The following is a 15086-nucleotide window of genomic DNA, read 5'->3' as shown; positions in this document are numbered from 1 at the left end:
CACCAGGTGCCAGGCTGGAGTGCCATGGCGCGACCTCTGCTTACTGCAACCTCCGCCGCTTCCCGGGTTCAAGCAATTCTCCTGCCTCAGCCTCCCGAGTAGCTGGGACTACAGGCACACGCCACCACACCCAGCTAATTTTTTAGTGTTTTTAGTAGAGACAGGGTTTCACCATGTTGGCCAGGATGGTCTTCATCTCTTGACCTTGTGATCCGCCTGCCTCGGCCTCCCAAAGTGCTGAGGTTACAGGCGTGAGCCACGGCGCCTGGCCTCTACTTTTTTTAAACCTGTCTTTCTAAGAGCAAACTTTATTTTCAAGAGGTGTTTTTAATCCATTTCTTATTGTTTGTTCTTTCTTTGTCTAACCTTGTGTCACAAATATTTTCCCCTCCCAGAAGTTTAATGATCTTCTTAACTTTATGAATGACCCATTTTGACTCAGTTTTTATTGTGAGGCAGGCAGGGTCAAGGTTTACTTTTTTCCTATACCGATTTCCAGTTTTTTAGCAGCTTTTATTGAAAAGTCTACCCACTATCCACTAAACTAACTTAACACCTTTTTTGAAAATTAGTTGTCCGGTAAGTGTTATTTCATCAATATCACATTGTCACTATACTGTAATTTTATAGCAAGAATTGAAATCAACTGTTCTTTTAAAATTTTTTCAACTATTTAAGTATTTTTCCTCTCCATTAAAATTTTAAAATAAGCTTGCTGATTTTTTCAAAAAGTCCTGTTAAGATTTTCATTGTGATTGCATTCAATCTAATTTCCCTTTGCAGTACTTGTAGTTTTTCATATAAATGTCTTTCACAGCTTGCATTTGATTTGTTTCTAAGTATTTTTGATTGATGCTATTTTGGAGTTGCTTTAAATTTTTACTTTCCAGTTGTTTGCTGCCAGTTTATAGAAATGTAGTTGATTTTTATATCTTGCAACTTTTCTAAATTCAACTATTCTACATGCTTTGTGGGTTCTTTAGGGTTTCTACATACATAATCAAATTGCTTGCATGTAAATATAATTTTATTTTTCAACTTATATGCCTTCTTTTCTTTTGCCTTATTGCAGTGGCTATGTTTTAGTATAATGTTAAGTAGAAGTGCTGAGGGCAGACATTCTTGCCATGTTCCTGATCTTAAGATAGAAAGCCTTGAGCCTTTCACTGTAGAGTGTAATGCTAACTAGATTTTTCATAGATGCTTTTAATTAGGTTGAGGAGTTCCCCTTCTATTCCTGATTTGCTATGACTTTTATCATAAAATGGTGTTGAATTTGGTTTTAATGCTATTGCTATACCTATTAAAATGATAATATGAATTTTCTCTCTTATTCTATTAACATGTCAAATTGCATTGGTTAATCTCTAATGGTAAACTAACCTTACATTTATAGGATTATCTCCACTTAACCTTTTTTATATATTGTTGATTTCAATATGCTAACAGCTTTCAAGAGTTTTTATATATATATTTATTAGGGATTTTTTTCTTGTGAGATATTTATCTGTTTGTGGCCTCATAAAATGAGATGGTCAGTGTTCTCTCCTTACATGTTTTCTTTTAAGAGTTTGTATGGGACTGATGTTATTTCCTCATTAAATTATGAAAGGAATTCACCAGTGAAGGCATCTAAGCATGGAGTTTTCTTTAGTGGGTATGTTTTTAATTAGAAACTCAATTTTTTGAGTTGATGTAGAATTCTTTAGTTCTTCTGTTTCCTTTTTTTTCTTTTTTGGTGATGCAGCCTCGCACTGTCACTCAGGCTGTAGTGCAGTGGCGTGATCTCGGCTCACTGCAATCTCCGCCTCATGGGTTCAAGCAATTCTCCTGCCTCAATAAAAATTGTGTTATCGAAGTTGTCAAACTAAAGTGTCAAACTAAGGCATCAAGTGGTTCATAGTATTTTGTTAATCTTTTAATGCTTAAAGAGTCTGTAGTTAATATTCCTTCTTTTATTTCTCCCTTTTCCTGTTCCATCTGGCTGGAGTTTTGTCAGTTTTATTGATTTGCCCCTCTCCCCCTAAAAGAATCAGCTTTTGGTTTCATTGATTTCTTCCCCTCCCCTCATCAATCTGTGTTTTTAGTTTTACTTATTTCTTATCTTTATTATTTCCTAATTTTATGTTCTTTGGGCTTAATTTGCTTTTTTTTTATTTTTTAGCTTTTTAACGTAGAAGCTTAAGTCATTGATCTAAGATCATTTTTCTTTTTAAATACAGGTGTTTAGGACTATACATTTTCTTTTAGCACTGCTGTAGTTGTGTGTTTTGGCCACATGTTTTTCTGTAGACTGCCTTTAGCGCGAGGCTGAACGTTTCGGAGAAGGGAACATACTCTTAGAGCTTTCCATCTCTCTTCCTGCAAGTGAGCATGAGCTTGCACCAGTCTCTCTGCTTCTGCTCCCTCTGTACTACCTTCTGATGATTATCTTATGTCCAGATTTTTAATTGTTTTCTACAGGGATGATTTGACCAAGAAGATCTTAACTCCATCATGCTAGAAAATGGAAATTGCTTAAGGACTTTTTTTCTTTTTAGCTATTAAGAAAATGATTCCTGAAGCATAGGATTTTAGAGTTGGTATAGAATTTAGAGATTACTTCGTTTCTATGCAATACAGGAATCGTCTCTGACTCATTCTTTCTTCAATTAGTCACCAAATCGTAGTTTTTCTCAAAATATAAAAATATTCTGTTTCCGATTATGCTATTAGTAGCTTCTAGTTTGCAGCTGAGATCCTGATCCCTTGGTCCTTTGGATCATCCTTCTCTTCCTTCAGACCCACCCTTAAATACCCAGTAGGGCTAGAGTCCTTCTCAGCTTCCCCTCTGTGTGTTACTTCTGTCAGCTTTGAACACTTGATACGTGGTCCTGTGCTTAAGGGATTATTCTTGTTTATCCTGAGGCCCACTTTGGATATTGGTTTATGAAGGTGGGTAACACCCTCCTACCCCTTACTTACAGAAATCCATATTAGACTTAGGGTCCATTATCTCTTTCCTTGACCACCAAGTGTTTATTTCTCCTACTCTGTACTGATATAGTCATTTTTATTATTGCAAGCCTGTCCTTCTGTAATACAAGAGGAAAATTCACCTTGAGCCCCTATTTAAATATTTCATTCTTAACTTTTACATTTGTTTGTTTTCTTTTCCTTCCTGAGTTATAAGCTACTTATAGAGTATCTTACACATTGTAGGCTCTTAACTATTTGTAAGCTTGATAGAATTTCATGAAAATGCAAACTACTAACAGGAACAGATTTTGGATTGGAGAAAAAAGATGTTAGAACCTCGAAAGCAAACAAATACAGAGTAAACAAGACATGAGTGTAAGCAGCAAACAAAACAGCATGCTTGCAAATGAGAGTTAAAGAGGGAATTAAAGTTGGAGAAATGATAGAGAAAAGAACAGATGCATTGTAATGGTCAACTATATACTGTTTCAAACTATACCAGTTTTAGTTTGTTTACAATTTGGTGTAATTTTACGGAGTATTTAAGATTGCTAGTCACATTTCTTTTTTCAAATAAGTGTTTGCTTACCAGATGTTTAGAATATAATTATCTGGTCTATTTAATTCATGTACAAATGACTAAAGGAAAACACTGTATCTGTAATGCCAGGTTGAGAAATGGATGAGAGTTTAGAATTAGAAAGTTCTTTTCTTAAAGTTTAGAGCAACACTCTTATGTAACAGGGTAGGAATAATTATGAGTATTTAGATTTCAGGTCAAGTTATAAAGAATTTGTTAAATTAACTAACTGTTTAGAATTTACTAAGATATATACAGAATAGATTTTAAGCAAAATGTTTTGTAGAGTTCAACTGTCTCTGATGGTAGTACATATGTAGATTTTTACTTTTAGCCAATTTTATGACCACTTAATAACTAGTGAAATGAAATATTAAACTTAAAACTGTCATAAAAAGTCCATTTACCTAGTGATTCTTTGCCAGGAAATGCATGTGACAATTGTATGTACCCAGCTCATGGCTTCTTGGTTTCTCTGAATCATGAATCACTCTAGAGTAAGAAAAGAGTTTGAGCCTTTTAGAAAACTTGAAAAGGAGAGTAATATTAAAGAGATAGTGATTAAAACCTGGCAAAGTCATGGATTAAGCCAGAAATTTTCCTGATATGAACTCATGATTTCATATTAAATTGTTATATAATTCTGGAATTCTAAAACATTACATTCTGTAAAGAAGTATAGTGGTGAAAACTAGGAAGGCCATACATTGTGATGTATCTGGATTATACAGACAGCATGGTCTCTGATGAATGCTTTCATCCATTCTCAGTTTTTCAAGACATATGAAGATTGTTACTGGATATGTAGAAGTTCCTGTAGTGGTCTGCTTTCACAGGATAGTGCAAACTGTACAGTTCAGCCTCCTAGAATATAAACTGCCAAAATATTAAATAATTTTTTAGTTAAATCTGAAGAAATGACTAGACTTTTTACATGCAGTTAGTATTTTTACATATGCATTTTTCTTTTTAAAGACCGTGAATAAAAGCAACTCAGTTACAATGTGTTGTTTACCTTTTTAGTATACTATAGGAACATGATTATAATGCATGATGCTGCTAACATGAAAGTGGGTCAATACAGGGATATGTGGATTGGAAAGATACATTTTATGTGGTCAGATTTTCAGTTTGATCTGTAGTTTATTGATGTATTTGGAAACATCACTATAAATTTGTGTAAATACGCCATTGCTAACACAGTTTTAAGAATTACCAAATGTATTGAAGTCACCTAAATTTTATTTACTATCACATGTTAAACACAAAGAATAGATGTCTTTCTGTTTGATGCATTTAAAATTTATAATGCCTAACTTTACCCCCTGTGACAAGGAAAACTTCCCCTTTCTTACCCAGCTTCCTCCTACTTGAAACGGACATTCACTAAAATTAGAAGAAAGTCATGAATATTTTGACTCTATACAGTTTGGTGAGTTCATTTTTTAATTCAACACAATGTAATGCTGCCCTCTGCTCATAACCAGAAGAATAAGATGAATAGATTTACCTTATGGTGATTTTGTGCCAGGAAATGCCCATGCCAGTTGTACATGCCCAAACTAGAAAACTCCCCACAGGACTCAGTAACACTCCACTCCTGCCGGTTTCTTTAGTGCAATCATAGGCATCAGTTTTGTTACCTGCATTAGGTAAAGGTGCCTTATTACCCAAAAGTAGCAATAGCTCGAGCCTTCCTGGAATGAATCTCCACAGCTAGTGTGTTTGAAGCTCCATCTGTGATTATTTCTTCAACGGGGACTTCTAGTCAAGGATTCCTGGCTACTTATTAATTATGCTATAGCTATAAACTATGCTATAGCAAAGTTTCTGGCGCTCTAGCCTTCTTTATTGCATTGTTTACTTTATGGTATCCTATTAACTAATTATGTAAAGCTTCACAGCAGCCGTCTTCCTCTGTGTTATTCCATGTATTACTTAATAACTAAAGGCCAGAAGCAGTATTTTACTAATCTTAACAGTGAACCATTGTGATACACACATCCTATGACAGAGAATGAAAATACCTGATACTGTCTTTTTCAGCATCATGTCAACAGGGATGGTTGTTTGAGCCAGTCAAACCAAAGGGGCTTATGGGAGAGTATGTTGGAGTCTCTGGGAAAGATAGTCCTCCTTAATAAGATGAAAGAAGTCGATGAAGGGCCTGTGCCTCTCCTTTTCATTGCTTGTGAGCACATGAGGCTTGAAACTTCTGCACGCATTCCCTCTAAGAGGGGGAGGTTCTCAGACATCACGAGAATGGCAGAATAGAATGGGAGATCCTGGCTCCTGAACCGGCATTGGGGCCAGACTTTATTTTATGTGAGAAGCATAAACCCAAATTGTTTATATGACTTTTAGATTGGTATTCTGTTATTTATAGCCAAAAGTATCCTCATGTAACTTACTTTCCCCCATTTCAGCAAGCCATAAGAAATATATCGTTTGATTTATTCATCCAGTAAATTTTAATTAAATGCTTGTCATACATGAAAATTTTTATGAAAACCATCAAATAAAATAGAATATTTTAAACATATTTTAGTTCTGTTGCCTGGAAGACACATATACATCTCTGCTTATTTTTAGATATATATAACAAATTATTTCATTTTAGCAATTCTACTGGTATTTGAAACATAAGTTTTGGTAATTGTTGATTTTGTAGTTTTGGTTGCCTGCGTTGCTTGGCCAAGATGAGTTTTGATGCATAGTCGGGGAGGTAGTGAGTAGTGGCAATATACTTTTGTTGACGAAAAGAGTCAAACCCTAAAATATTTGAAGATATTTATTCTTAGTCAAATATGAATGACAATGGCCCATGACATAGCCCTCAAGAAGTCCTGAGAACATGTACCCAAAGTGGTCGTGGCACAGCTTGGTTTTATGTATTTTAGGGAGGCTGGAACATCAATCAAATACATTTAAGGAATACATTGGTTTGGTTCCGAAAGGCTGGACAACTTAAAGCAGTGGCTTCTAGGCTATAGGTAAATTTAAACATTTACTGATTTACAGTTGGTTGAGTTTATGTGAAGACCTGGGATTAATGGAAAGGATTGTTTAGGTTAAGGTAAAGGATTGCAGAGACCAAGTTTTATTGTGCAGAAGAATCTCTCAGATAGCAGCCTTCAGAGAGAGAGCAGGTTGTAAAAATGTTTCTTACCAGACCTAAAAGGGTGCCTGGCTTTAGTTGATTATCTCCTGGATCTGGAAAGAAAGAAAGGAAAACAAAGGGGAAAGAGGATTCTCTATAGAATATGTATTTTTCTCACAAGAGACTTTGCAGGGCAATTTCAAAGTGTGGTGAGGTAGTATATTTTGGAGTAAAACTTTTTGATTTTTTCCCTTATGCCTGAGTAAGACTGGAAAGTAAGTCACAATATACAAGGTTAAACAAAACTCATCTGATGAGAATTTATGGTTTGTAGGGCATGACTCCCTAGATCCCTTAGAAAGGAATTTGGGCAAGATAAAAAAATCAGAGCTTAGTCTCACTTTCCTTCATTGAGAATAAAAGAAAGTTCAATTCAGTTAAATCATCTGCCAGGCAGTTTACCAGGATTACCCTTCTTTCTGGAATTACATTGAGAACTAATTTTTTAGGATGGCATTTAAATCTAAATAACTTAAATGAAGCTTTTGTTTTGAATGTGTTAGCTGACTTCTGAACAGAGCTCAAGCCCTGAGCTGTGTGAAATTTACAGTTTCTTTGGCCAGGAGAAATGGCTCTGAGCTTTAAGATTATCTATCACTTACTGACATTACTGCAATTGTTTACCTAAATTGGATATCCTGTTGATGTGTACTATTTCTAATACCTAAGCAAATTTACATTGCGTTAGGCTGCTAGATATCCCACATATAAGCTAGGAAGTGTATTTCACTTCTATTACTTTTAGTACCCTCAGGTCTGCTGAAAATTGAGAAATTCCTTTGCTTAAATTGATAATTACATTCTAAAATTATCTAAAAGATATGCTTTTATAAAGCAAAGGGTAACTTCAGTACAAAGCAGTATAGAATTTGGAGGGAGCTTTAGGGTTTTTAATCTGCTTTGTATTTGGTGGAAAAGCACAAATGAAATAAATCATATAATAGTTTTGAACCAACTTCAAAATGGCACTTTGCAATAATAATGGAAAAGATATGCAAGATGAACCCACTGTATCTCATAGTTGGTAACTTTATAATAGATAATTTGATTCCAGTGCCTTCAGTTGTTATTTGTCTTGTGGCTAAGTATTCGTATTTGTGCAGATATTTTTAAAGAGAAAGGCAACATCGTGAGACCTGGGGGCAAAATTAATTAGCTGTTGTATTTATTATATATGTCATTTAAAAAAAATGTGGACTTTCCCCATTTATTTCTTATAACAAATCTTATAGAAAATATTTTCCTTATGCTTAAAATCAGATGTTTCTGAGCATTACACTATTGTGTAATTAATACCAGGCAGGGACATACTATGTACCCAAGAATTTAAAATGTTCTTTCACAATGAAAATAGTGTCAAAACTGTATCTTTAGAAATTGTTGCTGATAATCTTCAATTATTACAGCCAAGTAATATGGTATAGTAAACGAGTTCCAAGTAAGATTATTTAGGTCTTGATTTCAGAATGGAAAATGGCCATTATTTGTGTATTTTTTAGTTAAGCAGAAGTTTGCATCAACAGATAGATGTTCTAAAGTAAACTTTTTATATGGAATAGTTTTAGATTTATTGAAAATTTGCAAAAACAGTACAGAGAATTTTCCTATGTTTTTCACCCAGCTTGTTAACATCTTATTTTATTTTTTTTATTTTTTTGAGACAGAGTTTCACTCTTGTTACCCAGGCTGGAGTGCAATGGCGCGATCTCGGCTCACCGCAACCTCCGCCTCCTGGGTTCAGACAATTCTCCTGCCTCAGCCTGCTGAGTAGCTGGGATTACAGGCATGCGCCACCATGCCCAGCTGATTTTTTGTAGTTTTAGTAGAGACGGGGTTTCACCATGTTGACCAGGATGGTCTCGATCTCTTGACCTCGTGATCCACCCGCCTCGGCCTCCCAAAGTGCTGGGATTACAGGCGTGAGCCATCGCGCCCGGCCCTTGTTAACATCTTATATGGAGTATCTGTCAAAACAAGAGTTTAGTTTTGGTGCAGTACTATTAACAATGGACTTTATTCAGATTTCACTGGTTTTCCATTAATGTCCTTTTGTGGTTCTAGGATCCAATTGAGAATACCACCTTGGTTTTAGTCGTTATATCTCTGCAGTCTTCCTTCATTTTGTGATAGTCTTTTCTTGCTTTTCATGGTGGCTTTGAAAAGTAATGGTTGGACATTTTGTAGAATGTTCCTCAGTTTGGGTTTGTCTGATGTTTTCTCATGATTAAACTAGAGCTGTAGGCTTGGGGGAAGAATATTGCAGAGGTGAAGTGCCCTTCTCATATCAGAGAGGTTCATGATCTCAACATGACTTATCACTGGTGATGCTAATCCTAATCACTTGGTTGAGGTGGTATCTGTCAGGTTACTGTTACTCTGCAAAGTTACTGTTTTCCCCTTTACATACTCTATCCACTAAGCACAGCCCACACTCAAAGGCTGGCTGTTGGGGGAAAGGAATGAAGCTCCATCTCCTGGAGTGCAGAGTATTTATGTATATTATTCATACTTCTGAGAAAAAATTTGTCCCGACTCCCCGTTTATTTAATTAGTGATTTAATTATATCAATATGGGCTCATCCATATTTATTTATTCTTTAGATTATAATCTGATGCTATCATTATTTTACCACTGGAAGCAATGGCCAGCTTTGGCCATTAGGAGTTTTCTTTTTTTGAGACAGGGTCTTGCTCTGTCATCCAGTCTGGTATGCAGTTGTGCATTCACAGCTCACTGCATTTTTGACCTCCTTGGCTCAAGCAGTCCTTCTGCCTCAGCCTCCTGAATAGCTGGGACTTCAGGTACATGCCACGATGCCTGGCTAATTTAAAATAAATAGAGAAATGGGGGGAGGGTCCTTGCTATGTTGCCCAGGTTGGTCTTGAACTTCTGAGCTCAAACCATCCTTCTGCCTCGGCTTCTCAAAGTGCTGAGATTATAGGCATGAGCCACAGAGCCCAGCCTGGGAGTTCTTGAGGGTTGACTCTTGTGTCCCTTTGACATACTACCGTCTTTTTTCTTTTAACTGCTTATTTTTTTGGCACTTTATTCTCCAGGTTCACCTTGTATTTTTCCTTGCCCCATCCCTAGACTCAGCATTTCTCTAAGGAGCCTTAGATCCTTTTTTTTTGTTTTTTGAAGAATGGTGTGACAAACTAAAATCTAGGCACTTATGCTCTTTATTAGTTTCCTATTGTTGCTTATACTACAAATAGAGTGGTTTAAAGGACACAATTTATTATCTTACTGTTTTAGAGGTCAGAAGTCTGATGTGGATCCTACTGGGCTAAAATCAAGGTATTGGCAGGACTGTTTTTTCCTGTAGGATTGGTATGGGATCTGTTTCCCAGCCTTTACTAGCTTTTAATGGATGCCCACATTTCTTGGCTTGTAGTCTCTTCCTCCGTCTTCAAAGCCAGCATTGGCTGGTTGAGTCCTTCTCACATAAGTACTAAGTCATCTTGTGCCTCCCTCTTCCACTTAAAAAAAATTAATTTTTGTGGGTACGTAGTAGTTATATATATTTATGAGGTTTCTCTCCTACCTTTAATGACACTTATGATTACAGTGGGCTCACCAGAATAATCTAGGCTAATCTCACTACCTTAAATTCATCTGATTAACAGTCTTAATTCCCCTTTGCCACATGACACTATGCATTTACAGTTTCAGGAATTAAGATGTGGACATCTTTTGGGAGATGATTATTTTTCCATACCATAAGTTAATTGCTCCTGGGATATCTTTGATTATAGGTCCTCTCAAGTAATGTACTTAGGAATCAGTTTTGCAACAGGAAGAAATAGCTCAGATAATAGCTCATTTAGAAAATTGGTCAAATTTCCAGTCTCATACAATATGAAAGATGAGTTTGGTCTCATGTTAACATGAACCCCAAAATTGTAATCATAACCAAGAAGCCTCAGTGTCAAGCCAGATTTTTTACTGTCTGTAGGCATATATGATTATGTTTGTGGAATCTAGTGAAATTTGTAGTATGGGTGGTTTCTCTCCACTTTTTGGTGTTTCAAGTTTAAAATTATATCAAGAATTAAGTTTGTTAGAATATTATGCAATTATTACTTGCTCATATTTTATACTTTGATTTCTATCTTGTGTTTTCAGCACAGTCACATTTGAAACCTAATGATACAGGCATACTACAACAGGATTATTGCTACAAAAAGGTCATAAAATTGCCTCTCATCAGAGTTTTTAAAAGCCTTCATGGAAATTAATCATCTTAGAAGAGGGATGTGGAGAGCATTACCTAGTTTGTAATGTGAGTTCAGAAAAGATAGATCTTCCCTAACATTGTCTATTTAGCATTTAGCACCCTAACAGAAGTTGAAATTCTGAAAAATATAATTAGTTATTATTAATTCCCTGATTTATTTGTATAACAACTATTGTTATGGACAAGTACACACTCAGTAAATACAGCATTTTCTTATGATCTTTGTGATAAAAGTTTATATAAAATTTGCATCTATTCCTTTTGTTCATTCTCATTTAATAGAGGCATGTGGGTAGCATTTCCTTGGTTGCATACACATCCTTGATTCAGGATTGAAAATAATGTTGAAGGAGCAGCTGTCGATCTCTCTTTCACCTTGCTTTTTGTTTCTGGTGTCATATTCATAGTGCCATAGTAGATGCCATATTGAGTTAATAGGAGGACAACTGATAAATTTTACTTTATTGTTGAGATTCAGTTATGCATTAGGTGAGTAGTGCAGATGTTTTTGTTATTTCCTTAACTGTATTCATCTACACTGAAATGAAAAAAAAGTTGTGAAAAGGCTTAGGCTTACTTTTTATTAAGAATGCATAATGCCAAAATATAAGTTCAAGTAAATATTTCTTTCTCCCCCTACACAACTCTAAAACTTGATAAAAAGGAAATATAAGTCAAAATTAGGTTATAAAATGATGAGCTAGGTTTGGACAATGGAGTATGCCCAGTGATTACTTACATCTGCTTTGAGAAGGCAATGCTGATAACATAAATGAGGTTTTAGAAAGAAGATAGCGGTAGTGGAGCTATGCCAGTATATACAGATTCTATCTTTATAAACCTGCCAGACTCCTAGCCCTTGTCTGAGAAATTCAGGTAAAAGACAGAATATCCTGCAGTGGAAAAGTATGAAAAAGACAAATTATATATGCTAATTTTAAGGATACAAATTGCACTATCATTAGGTCATAGAAGTATGAAATAAATGTCATAAAAATGTGTTTTTTGAGGATTTCAACATTAAGAAAAATCTGAGTAATACTTTAAACATGGATAAAATTTGCATTGATGACAATGTAATGGAAAAAACCCAAAAACCTTGCCAGGTATTTTTGTGATTTTTATTTTTTTTTAATGGGGAAAAAAGAGAAAAAAAAAATTAAGCTAAAGGAAGTAAAAGAGATTCAGAAACATTGTCGTGAAGTTCCTAGAAGATATAACAAAATATTAGAAAAGTTTTATAGCAAAACCTCATGGATATTGCTACCATTTCCTTACCATATGGGGAGCAAGAGGTATTCTCAGTTGGAATGCAGAAATACATTCGACCTGTCAGTATTGTTCAGTCTAGAATATCCTTTACAAATATGAGACTCTGCAGAATTAGTAAACATTTAAGGAAAAAACAGAAACAGTATCTAGTACTAAAAAATGGGAAATCTAATCTCTGAGGAATAAATATTTCTCTGAGGAGAATTTAAACTATGTGTAATTAATACCTGTGGAAAGATTCAAGTATCTATGCAGAAATAACATCAAGTTTCGTGTTAGACTGTCTGTGTTTGAAATCTGGTTTTACCACTTAACCATGTCTTTAGATGTCAGTGTCTCTAGTTTACTCATCCATAAAATAGGGGTAATAATTTTACTTAATTCATTAGGTTGTCTTGAGAATTAATTGAATTAATGAGAAATGCTTGGAACAATATTAAACATAGAGTAAGCACTCAGTAAACATTTTTATTATAATTACACAATTTGTTCCTAAAAATGGCTGCTACGAAAAAAGGACCAATTGCAAATCTTGAAGATTAAGAATATGATTTTTGAAATAAACTCAATTGGTAGGACAGGTTTAGCTGACAAATTAGTGAGTTAGATGATCAAGCCGAGGGATTATCCTTACACTTGTCAAATGGCAAAGAAATAAAGACTATGAGAGGAGATATACAGAAGCTTTAATATCTTAACAGAACATCCAGATGAAAATATGAGAGAATGAATAGAAAAAAAATATATTTTCTCAAATGAAGGGAATGTTTTTGATATTAAAGAAAGACTCAAACATTGGAAGAGTTTACCAAGTGCTGAACAGAATTAATGAAAAAAGTTCCATACCTAGACTAACACTGATGAGTTTCTATAAAACTATGGGTAAAAAGGAAATTATAAAAGCTTCCAGGGGAAAGAAATAATGTATCCAGTTAGGAAAACTTTGTTGTCTGTATACATTTATATAGCTAGATTTACTAGCTATATTCAGTGATAGAGGGCTACAGAAAATAGTTTTGATATTATGAGGGGAAAATGATTTAGAACCTCAAAATTCTGTTTTTAGCCAAACTAGCTTCTAAAATTGAGACCCAAACAAATACATTTCAGGAACGTATGTTTAAAGAGGTACTTCACAAAGAAGAAATCTAAATGACTAATTTGAATATGAAAAAGTGCTCAGCATTATTATGCAGGAAATGCAAATAAAAACTACACATGAATTCTAATGGCTAAAATGAAAAGAACTCATAAGATTAAGTGTTGGGGAAGATACAGATAGAGCAATTGGAAGGATCGTACATTTCTGGTGGGAGTGTCAGTCAGTATAATCACTTTGAAAAACTGGTGCTATCTCCTAAAGATGAACAGACATAAACTGTATGAGGCAGCAGTTTTACTGCTGGTTATCTACTCAACAGAATTGGGTGTTCATGTTCAACAAAAGACAGGTACAAGATTATCTGTATTAGCTTTATTCCTAATGGACAAGGAATCTTCATCAAAAGTATAAATAACTGTATATTGGTACACAGTGGTATATTTATATAATTGACACCAGCAATTATATTGATACTGGCATTGTAAGGAAGAAAATACTGCCACACAACAACAAAGATGAATCTCATAGACAAAATATTGAGCATAAGAAGCAAAATATATAAGAATATATACTGTGTGATTCTACTTATCCAATTTATGGTATTAGAAGTTGGAGCAGTGGTTTCCTATTGGGAGGGGAAGTATTGACTGGGAATGGGACACATGAGAACATTTGGGGATTTTAGAAGTGTTCAATTATCTTAATAGGGTGATAGCCAGACAATTTATTAAGCTCTATACCTATATACTTACTGTCTGCACACTTCACTGTAACCTATATCTCTATAAAAATGTTTAAAAAACACCAACTCATTTGTTTCCCACTTATCTGAAATTCTGTCATTATTATATACCAAATCCTTAACATATTCAAGGACTTTTATCTAGGTCTTGCATTCTTTTCCATTCACCTATTTTTGCAGGTGTACTTTTGATTTAATCATTGTTGCTTCATAATACACTTGTTTGATGGTTCACGTCTTTCCTGCTTATTATTCTATTGCAAAGTTGTCTTGAATATTCTCACCTTTTTATTATTATAGATCATCTGTAGCCTTATTTAATTTTTGGCTTTGTCAGATAGGCAAATTCTCACACCCCCTCAGGCTATTGATATTTTCATTGGAGACCATTGGCATCACTGGTTCAGTTCAAAAACGTTGTATAATCTATCCATCTCTTTCTAGTTAAGTAATTGTTTTCATATGGCTCCTGCAAGTTAATTAGGTTTATTTCTGCACATTTTTGTTTAGTGTTGTGAATAGGAACTCTTTCATTATATTTTACAATCCTTGATGTAATATCCTTGATATTATTGTAACTTGTTTATTATAACAATAATACATACCTACTTGTTGAATGCTCTGTGCTAAAGAATCTTACTTAGTGTTTCTCAAGCCAGTCCCCTTCAGGTAAATACTGTTGCATTGTGCTCATTTTATATTTGGGTCTCAAGGGTGAATAGCTGGCTTGTGGTGGTTTCACTCCAGAGGTATACTGCTTACATACATTGCTCTGTTGGCCTAGGTGTCCTTCAATGAAGGACAGATGTTTGGGAGGGGGCAGTATGGGGTCACGTCCAGTATTGGTGGATGAGACTGACGTTACAGTGACTATTAACTGGATGCTTATCAGCAAGACCTGTACACTGAAGTGAATTTTTTTGTACATGCTTGTTTATATCTGTGAAATACAGTATTCTAGTTTGGACTTACCCAAGCCAAATAAAGAGTGTGTGTGTGTGTGTGTGTGTGTGTGTGTGTGTGTGTGTGTGTGT

At 34.9% G+C, this 15086-nt stretch overlaps 1 protein-coding gene across 4 annotated transcripts in view; it reads left to right on the top strand.

Moving 5' to 3' along the window:
- LCLAT1 (lysocardiolipin acyltransferase 1) overlaps positions 1-15086 on the top strand; it is a 181612-nt gene that overhangs the window by 83895 nt on the left and 82631 nt on the right. The window contains exon 2 of one of the 4 annotated variants that reach the window (XM_017501948.2): positions 10825-10981. The exons of the other annotated variants lie outside the window; for them this stretch is intronic. The gene's annotated coding sequence lies outside the window, so the exon portion shown is untranslated. The remainder of the gene's footprint in view (positions 1-10824; positions 10982-15086) is intronic. 4 annotated transcript variants of the gene reach the window in all.

Source organism: Cebus imitator, unplaced genomic scaffold, assembly GCF_001604975.1.
Source record: "Cebus imitator isolate Cc_AM_T3 unplaced genomic scaffold, Cebus_imitator-1.0 Scaffold286, whole genome shotgun sequence".
Classification (NCBI taxonomy): Eukaryota; Metazoa; Chordata; class Mammalia; order Primates; family Cebidae; genus Cebus; species Cebus imitator.
The sequence above is the reverse complement of the archived record's forward strand: the minus strand, read 5'-3'. Positions and strand labels throughout refer to the sequence as shown.